We start from the raw sequence: 12,006 nt of genomic DNA, 5'->3' as shown, positions 1-12,006 counted from the left end.
GTTTAGTCTCCTCAGATATTTTCCACAAAGCTTCCTGGAAAAAGGCCAGTTTTCCCATCACGTTGTAACGTGCCTTTGAACCAGCCATCTTCTCGTTTTTTATGAACAAACACAATGTCTCCTTTAAGTTCAAGTTCTGCCTCACCCTGAGGAGGATAGGAAACCACCACCCCGTGCCTTTCGCACACAACGGGCCTAGACTCATTCAGGACAGGTCCCAGGGAGGAGCACGGCTGACGCAGAGGCGGCGCGATGGGAGCGGCGCAGTCCAGGGAGTTCGCCTTCCCGTGAAGGACATCCCGGGCCAGCGCGGCCGCCGCCACTGGGCCATCCCGGTGCACCGCGCGGGAGCCGGCTCTGCTGTGGCTGCCCCCTAGCGGCAGCTCAGGACCCACGGCTCCCTGCAGAGGCAACTCGCCAGCACCCAGCTCCACTTCCAGGGTGGGTGACGCTGGAGGGGATCCTCGGGGCTTAACGTTTGGTGGACGCTCCAGAAAGCAACTTCAACAAGCCCTTTTTTTCTTTCTTACTCTCCTTATCTGGTTTGCTTGCTGAACTGTTCCCACAAGCCGATGAAGCACTGTCAGGAGATGTGGGAAGTCCAGGGAGAATGAATGGTCACTGACCGGCTACCGGGTTCAGTCCCCAGAGGGGCAGTGGTGATGCTCGGGGAGGACAGTGAGGCGGCTAAAAATATGGAACGCTCCATGAATTTGCGTGTCATCCTTGCGCAGGGGCCCTGCTAATCTTCTCTGTATCGTTCCAATTTTAGTATTTGTGCCGCGGAAGCAAGCACTGTATGATATGCTTCTAAAGTATGACACTAGTACAAAGAGTTAACAACAGAGTGGTATATGGAAGCATATTACAGACTATATTTAATAGGAATACCTTATCAGTACGACACTAATACTATGGATGAATAATTCGGGACTGATAAGAGCTTTGGGGTGTTTTGTGTTATGATAATTGTTTAAGGATGATTGTACAACTAAGTGAAGATAATGTGAAAGAGATTGTTTATCTTGGACAGAATATACGCTATGTGAATTAGGAACCCCCTGCTTTTGAAGGAAATGATTGCCCTCCTAACTACATGCCAGTCAAACTGCTAAGCACTTTATATTCATTGTCTCCTTTAATCCTTACAGCAAGGTTGAAATATTAAGTAAATCCATCAATGTTGGGTTTACCTGTGACAGAACACTCAAACATTGGTTTAAACAGATAAAAGTTTATTCCCCACCACCACCACAATTATTCCTCCATATAAACAAAGTTTGAAGGTAAGCAGTGCAAAGCTGGCAAACAGCTCTCCTATCATAAGTGATCCAATCTAGGTTCCTTCCAACTTTTTGCTCTGCCATCTTCAATAGATCGCTTCCTCCTGATGGTCTAAGATAACAATTCAAGTACCGGTCATCATGTCCACATTCTAGCCATCAGGAAGAAATACAGGACAAAAATGGATATGCCCCTGCCCTATAAGAACACTTCCTGTCCTGGAGGTCACATATGCCACTTTCCCTTATACCCACTTGGTCAGAGCTTAGTTACATGGCCACATCTAGCTGCAAGGGAGGCTGAAAAACTTTCTTTATTCTAAGAAGCCAAATGCATTGTTACAAATTGGGGGTTCTATTACAAAGGAAGAAGGGGAGAATGGGATGTTGGGGAACACCACCACTACCATTTTGTAGATGAGGAATTAGGCACAGGGAAGCTAAGCACAGAGCTTTGAAGTGACCTAAAAGAACTAGTAATAGCTATTACATGGTGGAGGGAGCAAGGATTCACACCAAAGTTTTAGAATGATGTTATTAAATAAATTAGAATGAACTCAAAATTATCCCAACAGTAATGTTAATCACCCAATGGCAATCTGATGTGCTTTTTTTTTTATAAGAAATTTTATTTTGAGATAAATTCAAACTTACAGGAACAGTTGCAAAAACAGTACAAACCCCATACATAGAACTCCAGCATACCCTGACCCCCCTCCGCCGATACCTGGATCCACCATCTTTAACATCCTGTCACACCACCATTTCTTTCTTTCCCTCCATCCCTCCCTCCCTCTCTCCCTCCCTCCCTCCCTATCATCCATCATCTATTGCTCTGTCTTCTGAACATATGAGAGCAAGCTGCACACATCCTTGAAAAAACAATATAATTCACATATACATTTCCCATGAACAAGAAAATTCTTTTATGCAATCCCATTAAATGCGGCTAAGAAGTTCAAGAAATTCAACCTTGATACAAAGCTTACATTCTATATTTCCTTTTTTTTTTTCCTTATGTCCTATCTGTGTCCCTTTGAGCCTCCTCCATCCTCAGATCCCATCCAGGATCATCCTTGGCATTTAATTGTCATCTATTTAGACTGTCTTTTTTTTTTTTTTCAACTGTGGGAACATATATACAGCCTAAATCTTCCCATTCCACCCCCTCCCTAGGATTCCATTAGTGGGATTAATCACATTTAGAATGTTGCAATGCTATCACCTTCCCACCATCCCTTTCTAGAAGTTTCCCTTAACCCCAAACAGAAACCCTACACTCATTTCTTAACTCCCCATTGCCCCTTCCCCCACTTCTTGGAACTCCTACTCTACTTTTCATCTCTATGGTCATATTCTCTGATACTTTCTTTGTGTTTACTGTGGGGCTTAAATTTAACATCTTAAATCTATACCAATCTTGTTTTTCATTGATACCAACTTAACTTCAATATGACACACAAACTATGTTCCTATAATCCCTCATTTCCCCACTTTCATGTAGTTCTTGTCAAAAATTACATATTTTACATTGAGTCCAAAACCACTGATTTATCATTACAGTTTATGTATTTCAGATCCTGTAGGAAGTAAATAGTGGAGTTACAAATCAAAAATACAGTAGTATTGGTATTTATATTTACCATGTGATCTTTAGTGGTACCCTTTATTTCTTCATGTAGTTTCAGTCAATTGTTTAGTGTACCTTCCTTTCAGCCTGCTCAACTCCCTTTAGCATTTCTTATAGGACTGATCTACTGGTGGTGAAGTCCCTCAGCTTTTTCCTCTGTCGGGAAGCCTCCCTTTAGTATCTGAAGTAGGGCAGGTCTTTTATTAGCAAAGTCTCTCAGCATTTGTTTGTCTGTGAAAAATTTAAGCTCTCCCTCAAACTTGAAAGAGAGCTTTGCTGGATAAAGTATTCTTGGTTGGAAATTTTTCTCTCTCAGAGTTTTAAATATGTCATGCCACTGCCTTCTCGCCTCCAGGTGGCCGCTGAGTAGTCACTACTTAGTCTTATGTTGTTTCCTTTGTATGTGGTGAATTGCTTTTCTCTTGCTGCTTTCAGAACTTGCTCCTCCTCTTCAGTATTTGACAGTGTGATCAGAATATGTCTTGGAGTGGGTTTATTTGGATTTATTCTATTTGGAGTTCGCTGGGCATTTATGCTTTGTGTATTTATACTGTGTAGGTTTGGGAAGCTTTCCCCAACAATTTCTTTGAATACTCTTTCTAGACCTTTACCCTTCTCTTCCCCTTCTGGGACACCAATGAGTCTTAAATTTGGACGTTTTATTTTATCTATCATATCCCTAAGATCCATTTCAATTTTTTTGATTTTTTTCTCCATTCTTTCTTTTGCTCTTTCATTTTCTGTTCTGTAGTCCTCGAGGAGGCTGAGTTGTTCAACTTCCTCTAATCTTGTATTATGTGTATTCAGAGTATTTTTAATTTGGTCAACAGTTTCTTTAATTTCCATAAGATCTTCTATTTTTTTATTTACTCTTGCAATTTCTTCTTTATGCTCTTCTAGGGTCTTCTTTATGTCCTTTATGTCCTTTATGTCCTGTGCCATGCTCTTCTTCATGTCCTTTATATCCTGAGCCATGCTCTTGTTGCCTGTAATTCTTTGACTAATTGTGCCAAGTACTGTGTGTCTTCTGATCTTTTGATTTGGGTGTTTTGGTTTGGGTTCTCTGTATTGTCTGGTTTTATCATATGCTTTAAGATTTTCTGTTGTTTTTTGCCTCTTGGCATTTGCTTTACTTGATCCCTAATTTGACAGTACTGTAGCTTGGTGGCATACACTTTCTCTGTCTAACCAGAAGATGGCATCCACGAGTCACCTATTCCCCTCAAGTCAGTTCTCCCCCACTTTGTCCTTGTGGTGTGTGGGGTTCTGATTCTTGTGGGGTCCAATTGGTGCACCAAGTTTGGGTGTGTTGTTGGTGCTGTCCGCCCGGAATGTGGGGCGTGTGTCTGGGTGGTTAGGCAGGCAGGGCAGCTTTAATAATCAAACCTCTCAGGTGTTCCTGGAGATTTAAGGCTGTTGCAGGAGCCTAAGCCTTCATTTCAGTCTTTCTACTGATTGTCTCTGCCGCTGACCCACAAGTCCTTGGTATTCATGTAGGGTCCCTGGGATTTCTGAGCAGTTCCTCCTTCCCAGCTGTGCTCTTCCAGGATCTCTGCTGAGGGAGGGCTGCACCACATCACTAGGGCACGCCGGCCTGCCAGGGAAGCCCTGGGTCGCTGGGCTGTGCAGGGGCGCTCCCAGCCCGCTTCAAAGATGGTTGAATGGGACACATTAACTTCCCCCTTTTTGCACAGCTCCACCCTCCCAGCTCCAGGACAATCAGCCGTGGGTGTATTAAAGGGCTCTGTCCACGGCCGATATTGTGCCTTGTGTGTAGTGCTGCGGGAAAGATTCCCCATCACACTCAGTTTCTTGGCACGGCACTGGGCTGTGGGTCTGGCCCTGGGCAGGATCATCCCCCACCCGCTGGGGAGATGGCTGCAAGGAATGCATTTTTTTTTTTCCTCCTTTTGGTCCCCTCTGCTCCTCTGGCCTCGAGACAATCAGCAGCGGGTGTGGGAAGGGGTATCCTCCATGCCAGACACCAAGGTGTTAGCCCAGCCCACCCCCACCGTGCTTCACTGCCAGCTTTCCCTGTCGTATCTGCAGCCACTCCCGGGCCTTTTTTTTTTTAAAGAACTAGTCCATCTCCAAACGCTAGCCCACCATTTCCCCACACCACAGCGCGGCCACGGGACTTTCAGCCGACTCACTCACTCATTTCAGAATGCAGGCTCCTGGTTTCACCAAATGCACAGTCCCTGTGGATTTAGCAGACCTTGTCCGGCTGGTGCATCGCTGGAACTGGTGTTCTGGGTCACTTTCTGGTTTTTATCTAGTATTTTTCACGGAGGTGTTTTTTTGCCCTGTCTCACCTAGCCAATATCTTAGGTTCTCCCCTGATGTGCTTTCTTAAGTAGAGAGACAGGGATGGAGTTATTGGAGCTCCAGTGTTCAAAACCCACAACCCACCTTTTTATGCTCTAACCTGTACCCTGAATACATCCATGGTAGTATGTCAAGATGTGACTTTCACCCAACTTGTGTGAAGTGGAGGAAAAGATTGAAAACCAGGCATGATGCTATTCTGCTTCTCTACTCCTCCCTTTTGTCATGTGAAACCTTTCTTGCAAGTTAAAGGAGAAGCTTCCAGAGGTGTTTCTGTCACTCAGGCTTATCCCCAATCCCCAATAACTGGGAGAGAAGCCATGTCACCTTAGAATGAGAAAATAAGTTTTATTGACAAAAGTATACGCTGATGGCCCAGTCCCCTAGGGAGAAAAAGGACAAGAAACATACTGTATCTTCAAAGCTCAAAATTGTCTCCTTGAGTTTAAATCAAAGTAGCCCATTCAGTTGGACGAAAGGTGGGGAGAGGCTACCATGGAGTAAGGCACTGACTTCTGAAAAAACAATTGGAAAAAGATGTAATCCCCAGTTCTAAATATTTGTGGTGAATCAGAAGTAACTCATCTTTGGACAGTCACAACTTCTTTCAATATATTTTCAGTCTCTGATGTTTGTGCACTTTCAGGTAAATTGGATACAAGTGGAGTATTTTTCACCTTCCCATGGTGCCAGCTGGGCCGTGAATTTACATGGAGTTGGAGCCAATTCCAGTGTTTCTTTTCCTTATTGTCATCATCTTCTTCTAGTTTGCCAATCTTGAAAAGTCGCTTCTTGGCTTTTGGGGGTTTGATGCCGGAGAATTTTAAGAAGTTACTGCTCAGTCGGCTCAGCCTGGAAGCATAGTAAGATCCAGGGTGAACAGACGCTTCAATTTTTTTCAGGACAGTGTTGACCAAAGACTGAATAGGTTCCACAGGATCATTCCTCAGATTTTCGAGAGCTGAAACAAGAAAGGAGGTCAGCACAGATTCTGGTGGTTTCATTATTTTCCACTTCACATGCCTGATCATTATCATATAACTTAATTTAGGATAATTTTTGTCACTGTAACAGTAATAGTTGTTTCATTGTGGAAAAAATGTAAAATATAAATTACTTTTTTAAAAAGGAAAGGAAGAAAAATCACTCATAACCCCACTCCCAGAGATAACACTGTTCGGTATTTTTGCAGTATTTTTAAAAAACATATGGACACAATTTTTTTTCTTTACCAAAGTAAGAGTAACATTTTGTCATTCCATAAAATATTCCTCCATACAACATAATCTCCCTTGCATTATTCCATCACACTTTCTTTGATGAACCCCCATTCGTGAATTACTGGTTGTTTGTAATTTTTTACTGTTATAAACAATAATCACTCATTAATTCATTGAAGATATTTATTGCACACTTACTATCACCAGGCACTGTGCTAGGTGCTGGGGATACAGTGGTGAACAAGAAAGACAAACTCCCCACCCTCAAGGAGTTAACCATTCTAGTGGGAGAAAGACAAAATTAAAAAAGTGAACGCAACATCAACCAGATGCGTCCCCTTTTCCCATAATGTCGATACCTCTTTTCAACATGAACAGGTTAGCGTGGTCACTGCCTAGACATCCCTGAAGATTTAGAAAGTGACTAAACTAGAGGAAGAGGTAGCAACAGCCAAGATGGAATTTAATCAAGGATTGTCAATACTGAATCTTTATATAATTTTATTCTTCTTAATTGCTAGGGTATTAGAATAGCTAGAAGCAAAGAATTGAAATAGTGGAACTGTAACCCATAGCATCCTTTGAAATTTGTTCTATAGCTACTGGTTAAATTGTAATTTGAAAGTTATCACCTTTTTGTATATATGTTATATTTCACAATAAAGAAATAAATGAAACTATGGTATTTTAACTCATAACCTTTCTTGGAAATATCCTATATATCTACTAGTTAAATCATATTTTGAAAGATATCACCTTTTTGCATATATGTTATATTCACAATAAGGAAATAACTGAGATTGTAGAATTGTAACCCATAACATTCTTTGAAATTTGCTCTCTACTTGTTAAATTGCACTTGGAAAGTTATCACTTCTACGTCTATATGATATTCCACAATTTAAAAACATGATTAAATAAAAAAAAGTAAATGCACACTAAGTGCTAAAGAGGAAATGTAACAGGATGGTGGGAAAAGGTAACTGGGAGGGATTCCTTTTGAGAGGCACTCAGGGAATGCCTCTCAGAGGTGGCATTTCAGCAAACATCCGAAGGACAAGAGCAAGCCTAAGAGCCAGCCACATGCAGAAAGAAGCAGAAGCCTTCCCGGCAGGATTGGGGTGTCTGCTCTTGTAGAAAGTAGCCAGCATGGCTGCAGTTTCTAGTGGGGGTGAGGGTGGGGAGTTGTGCTATGGGGCTAAGGGTGGAGAGGTAAGCAGAGTCAAGATGATACAGGGCCTTGTGGCCCAGGGTAAGAGACCCAACTTTGACCCCAAGAGCAATGGAAAGTTATTGATGGGTTTTAAGCAAAGGAATGACATAATCTAGTGTACATATTTTAAAGAGAATCTGTTTGCTGTGTGGAGAATAGTATAGAGAGGGATGGATATAGGGAGATGATGGTGTTGGGGGTTGCTACAGTGATCCAGCAAGGGAATGTAGGAGCTTGGATTAGCGTGGGACAGAGGGGATGGAGACAGGGAATTCCTTAGCATGCAAAGGATAGGGAGAACAGGGAGAATCTTGGAAAAACAGGCTCAACAAAACCAAACCAACCAAGTCTGAAGCATCATGCTGATCTCCTTTGTATTTAGGACAGGATGAAAGAGCTGGAATTAAGCTATGAAAGGAAAGATGTAAGTTATCTGAAGAAGCATTTCTTGACCACAAGGTTTACTGGGTATTAGATACGAGTGTGAGTATAACGAGAATTACCTTCCTTGGGCAAGAGTCATCCGGTCATTTCTGGAGGCTGGGTGAGGTGCGGAAGGCAAGGTGAATTCTCAGAGACCTGGTAGACTGAGGAGTCTAGGATCTCTATTCTGGATATATTTTCCATATGGGGGTGGTTGGGAGGGATGGGGAGGGGGCACTATTACAAAATAGAGACCTCAGCTGTTAAAAAAAAAAGGGGGGGTGGCACAGGTCCAAAATGTCAGGGTCAGAATTGAAGCCAGGATTATGGCCCCCAGTAAAAAGATACCACTGCCCAATTATTAGTATTCTAGAGGTGGCATGGTTACTCTCTGAGAAGTCAGTAACAAATTCATCTTTCCTCAACCATAGCTATAAGTATATTCCCTACCTGCCACCCTTACTATTATCCTGTCCCAGCTCTGAAGCCTGAATCAATTCAACAAAAAATGTATCATGGAACACCTTTGTGTCAAGTAAGCTTGAAGCTTTATAGGCCTTTTTATTTAATACTCAAAACAACCTTTAATATCAGCACAATTGTCCCCATGATTCAGATGAAGAAACAGAGTTTAAGTAACTTAGCCAAAGTCACATGGCTAGTAATTGAGAGAGCCAGTGTGACGCTGGAGCCCAGGTGTTTCATTACCTCCCTGATGCTGAGGACAGAAAGGGCCCTTAGAAATCAGTTAATTCAAAATCTTTATCCTCTAGATGAAGAGCTGTGAACCAGAAAGGAAAATAAAGACTGTCAATCTCCAGTTGTCTGCTGGGCAATTTCTTCAAGGTATTATTTCACCATTACCTCAAGAGCAACAAATCCAAAATATTACCTTGCAGCAGGCCCTGAGATACTCTAACCAGGTTTACTCCAGAAGGCAGACACCCTGAGGATAAGCATTCACAAGCCTAAAGCAACAGCAAATCTGTGACAGTAAAACAGACACAGATATTCTTAAACACAAAGGGGCTTGGAAACAGGAGTATGGGCTATTAAAGCAAATATTCTTTTCATTTTGTCTCTATCAAAGGAAGGAAACTGTGGCATGTGAAATGGTAAAGTAAAAATAATTCAGAAATCATTTCTATTTAGTACTGAGATGAACTGAACAATCCCTACTACCCATCGCAAGCACTCTTAGCCACCTGTCCCCACTCACCAGATATTTACCTCCTAAATTAGGTTATTCTTAATTTAATACTAAAAATTACTTTTCATGTCCAGAGCATGCAGTAATAGGGGAATTGAACAAAGAGAGGAGTTAAGAACTGTGTTTAATGGAGTACGCATATCTCTCAAAGTAAAATCCTGTGATTGAGAGTGGGGCTTCCCTTCTTCTGCCCAGCCCCAACCCATGGAATGAAGCCTCCACATTTCGCATGGCACACTAGGAATAATGGAACCTGTTCTAGTTTGCTAATGCGGCCGGAATGCAAAACACCAGAAATGGATTGGCTTTTATAAAAGGGGGTTTATTTGGTTACCCAGTTACAGTCTTAAGGTCATGAAGTGTCCATCAAAAAAGGGTACCTTCACTGGAGAAAGGCCATTGGCACCCAGAATACCTGTTAGCTGGGAAGGCCTGTGGCTGGCATCTCTTGCTCCCAGGCAGCATTTCAAAATGGCTTTCTCCAAAATGTCTGCATCAGCTTCCAACGGCTGTCTTCAAAATGTCTGTCTCAGCTCCAGCGGGCTGTGAGCAACTTCTGCCTGAGCCTTTATAGAGCTCCAGTGAACCAATCAAGGCCCACGCTGAATGGGCGGGGCCACACCTCCACAGAAATACTGAACCAATAGTTTCCAACCTAATCCACACTAATACGTCTGCCCCCACAAAATTGCATTAAAGAATATGGCATTTTCTGGGGGACATGATACATACAAACTGGCACAGGACCCTTCCACTTACAAGAAATACCTAGAATAAGCAAATTCTTAGAGAAAGAAAGTGGATTCGAGGTTCCCAGGTGGCAGGGGAAGGGGGAATGGGGAATTCTTTCTTTTTTTTCAAATGCAATTTTATTGAAATACATTCACATACTCGATAATCATCCAAAGTGTACAATCAATGGTTCACAGTATCATCATATAGTTGTGCATTTATCACCACAATCACTTGTTGAACACTTTTGAGTATTTCTTAATGTGTAAAGAGTTTTGGTTTTAGGTGACAAAAGTTTCAGCAATGGAAGGTAGGGATGGTAACACAACATTGTAAAAATAATTAATGCCCCTGAATTGTACATGTAAAAATGGCTAGAATGGCAAATTTTTAATATAATATATAAAATATCTATCTACACATTGTAATATATATAATTATATATATTACCACAATTAAAAAAAAAGCAAACAAAAAGTCCAGCTTGAGTTTAAGAACAATAATAAAAACCTGCTATATGACCGCCGGGGTAACATCTGTGTTTACTTGTCACATACTACTTATGTGAATTTTTCTAGGTTTTAGCCTACAGTAAGATTTTCCCCCAAAAAATATTCCAAGATCTGTGATACTAAACTATGGCTGTTGAACCATTAAAAAAAAAAAGGGGGGGGGGTCCCGGATCACCCTTGTCCTGTGGTTCCACATCAGGAGAGGCAAGCTTCCCCTCTCTGCACTGAATGCTCAACTCATAGATCAAGAGTGTCACTCAGAGAGAAGCTTTCCATTGCCCCATCCCCACCTTCAGAGCACTGGCTCAAAGATTTTACTTGTGGGGAGAAGCAGGCCATAAAACACATAGCTCCAAAACTGCCTCAAGGAACTGATTTCACTTGCAACAGAGTATAGAGAAGTTCTAAGGGCCCCCTCAAAAACAGTGGTGGTTGTGGTGAAAGACAGTTGGGAGGAGATTCAATGGACAGCCTAGAGTGTAGGCCAGCTAGTTTGCAGGAGAGAACTGCAGAATAAAACAGATAGGAGGACCCCTCCTGGGGTCAGAACACTGACTTAAAGGAAACCATAATTAAAGTGAAGGAAGGTATGATGACAATTTCGCTTAAAATAGAGACTATCAATAAAGAGAGAAATTATGTAAAAGAACCAAATGGAAATTGTTAGGTTTAAAGGTATAATAACTGAAATAAAATACACACTAGAGGGTCTTAATAGTAGATTTGAACCAAAAGAGAAAGAATAAGTGAACTTGAAGATAGATCAATGGAGATTATGCAAACAAAAGAACAGAGAGAAAAATGAATGAAGAAAATGAAGAGGGCCTCAGAGATGTAGGACATCAGTAAGTACATCAATATATATGTAATAGAAGACCAGAGGTAGAGGAAAAAGAGAAAGGAGTAGAAAAAAATAGTGAACGAAAAAAATGACTGAAAGCTTACCAAATTTATTGAAAAACAATAATCTAGACCTCCAGGAAGCTCAATTAACTCCAAGTAGGATAAATAGAAAGATATTCATAAACAGACACATCAACGTAAAAATGATGAAAGCCAAAGATAAGGAGAAAAATCTTTATAGCTGCAAGAGAAAAATGACTTTTTACTTACAAGGAAACCTCAGTAAGATTAACGGATGACTTCTCAGCAGAAGCAATAGAGGCCAGGAGGCCAAGTGCTCTGCTCAAAGGAAAAAAACTGTCAACCAAGAATCCTATATCCAGCAACACTATCTTTCAAAACTGAAGGTAAAATACTTTCCCAGATAAAAACAGTATGAAATAACATGCATAAAATTGTTCAGAACTTCGGAAGAAGGTAAAGACTAGCAACGGATCCCATCAACACTGAATCAAAGAAAGAGAGAAATATCAGGTAGGAAACGTCTGTCCCGGACCAGCTGGTCCTCTCCCATCCCCCTCACTGGATCCCACACAGCTCAGGAAGTGCCCA

At 41.7% G+C, this 12,006-nt stretch overlaps 1 protein-coding gene and 1 non-coding gene across 2 annotated transcripts in view; both read right to left on the bottom strand.

The window, feature by feature from the left end:
• Window positions 1-689: 689 nt before the first annotated feature.
• Window positions 690-796, bottom strand: LOC119543570. Its single transcript, XR_005218636.1, has one exon. It is a non-coding gene; the product is annotated as a U6 spliceosomal RNA (small nuclear RNA).
• A 5,274-nt stretch (window positions 797-6,070) lies between these two features.
• LOC119542125 (maestro heat-like repeat-containing protein family member 1) overlaps window positions 6,071-12,006 on the bottom strand; it is a 58,656-nt gene continuing 52,720 nt past the window's right edge. The window contains exon 23 of the mRNA XM_037846650.1: window positions 6,071-6,202. The gene's annotated coding sequence lies outside the window, so the exon portion shown is untranslated. The remainder of the gene's footprint in view (window positions 6,203-12,006) is intronic.

The sequence above is a fragment of the Choloepus didactylus genome, chromosome 8, assembly GCF_015220235.1.
Source record: "Choloepus didactylus isolate mChoDid1 chromosome 8, mChoDid1.pri, whole genome shotgun sequence".
Lineage (NCBI taxonomy): Eukaryota > Metazoa > Chordata > Mammalia > Pilosa > Megalonychidae > Choloepus > Choloepus didactylus.
Note: the sequence above shows the minus strand (reverse complement) of the source record. Positions and strands in the feature narration are given on the sequence as shown.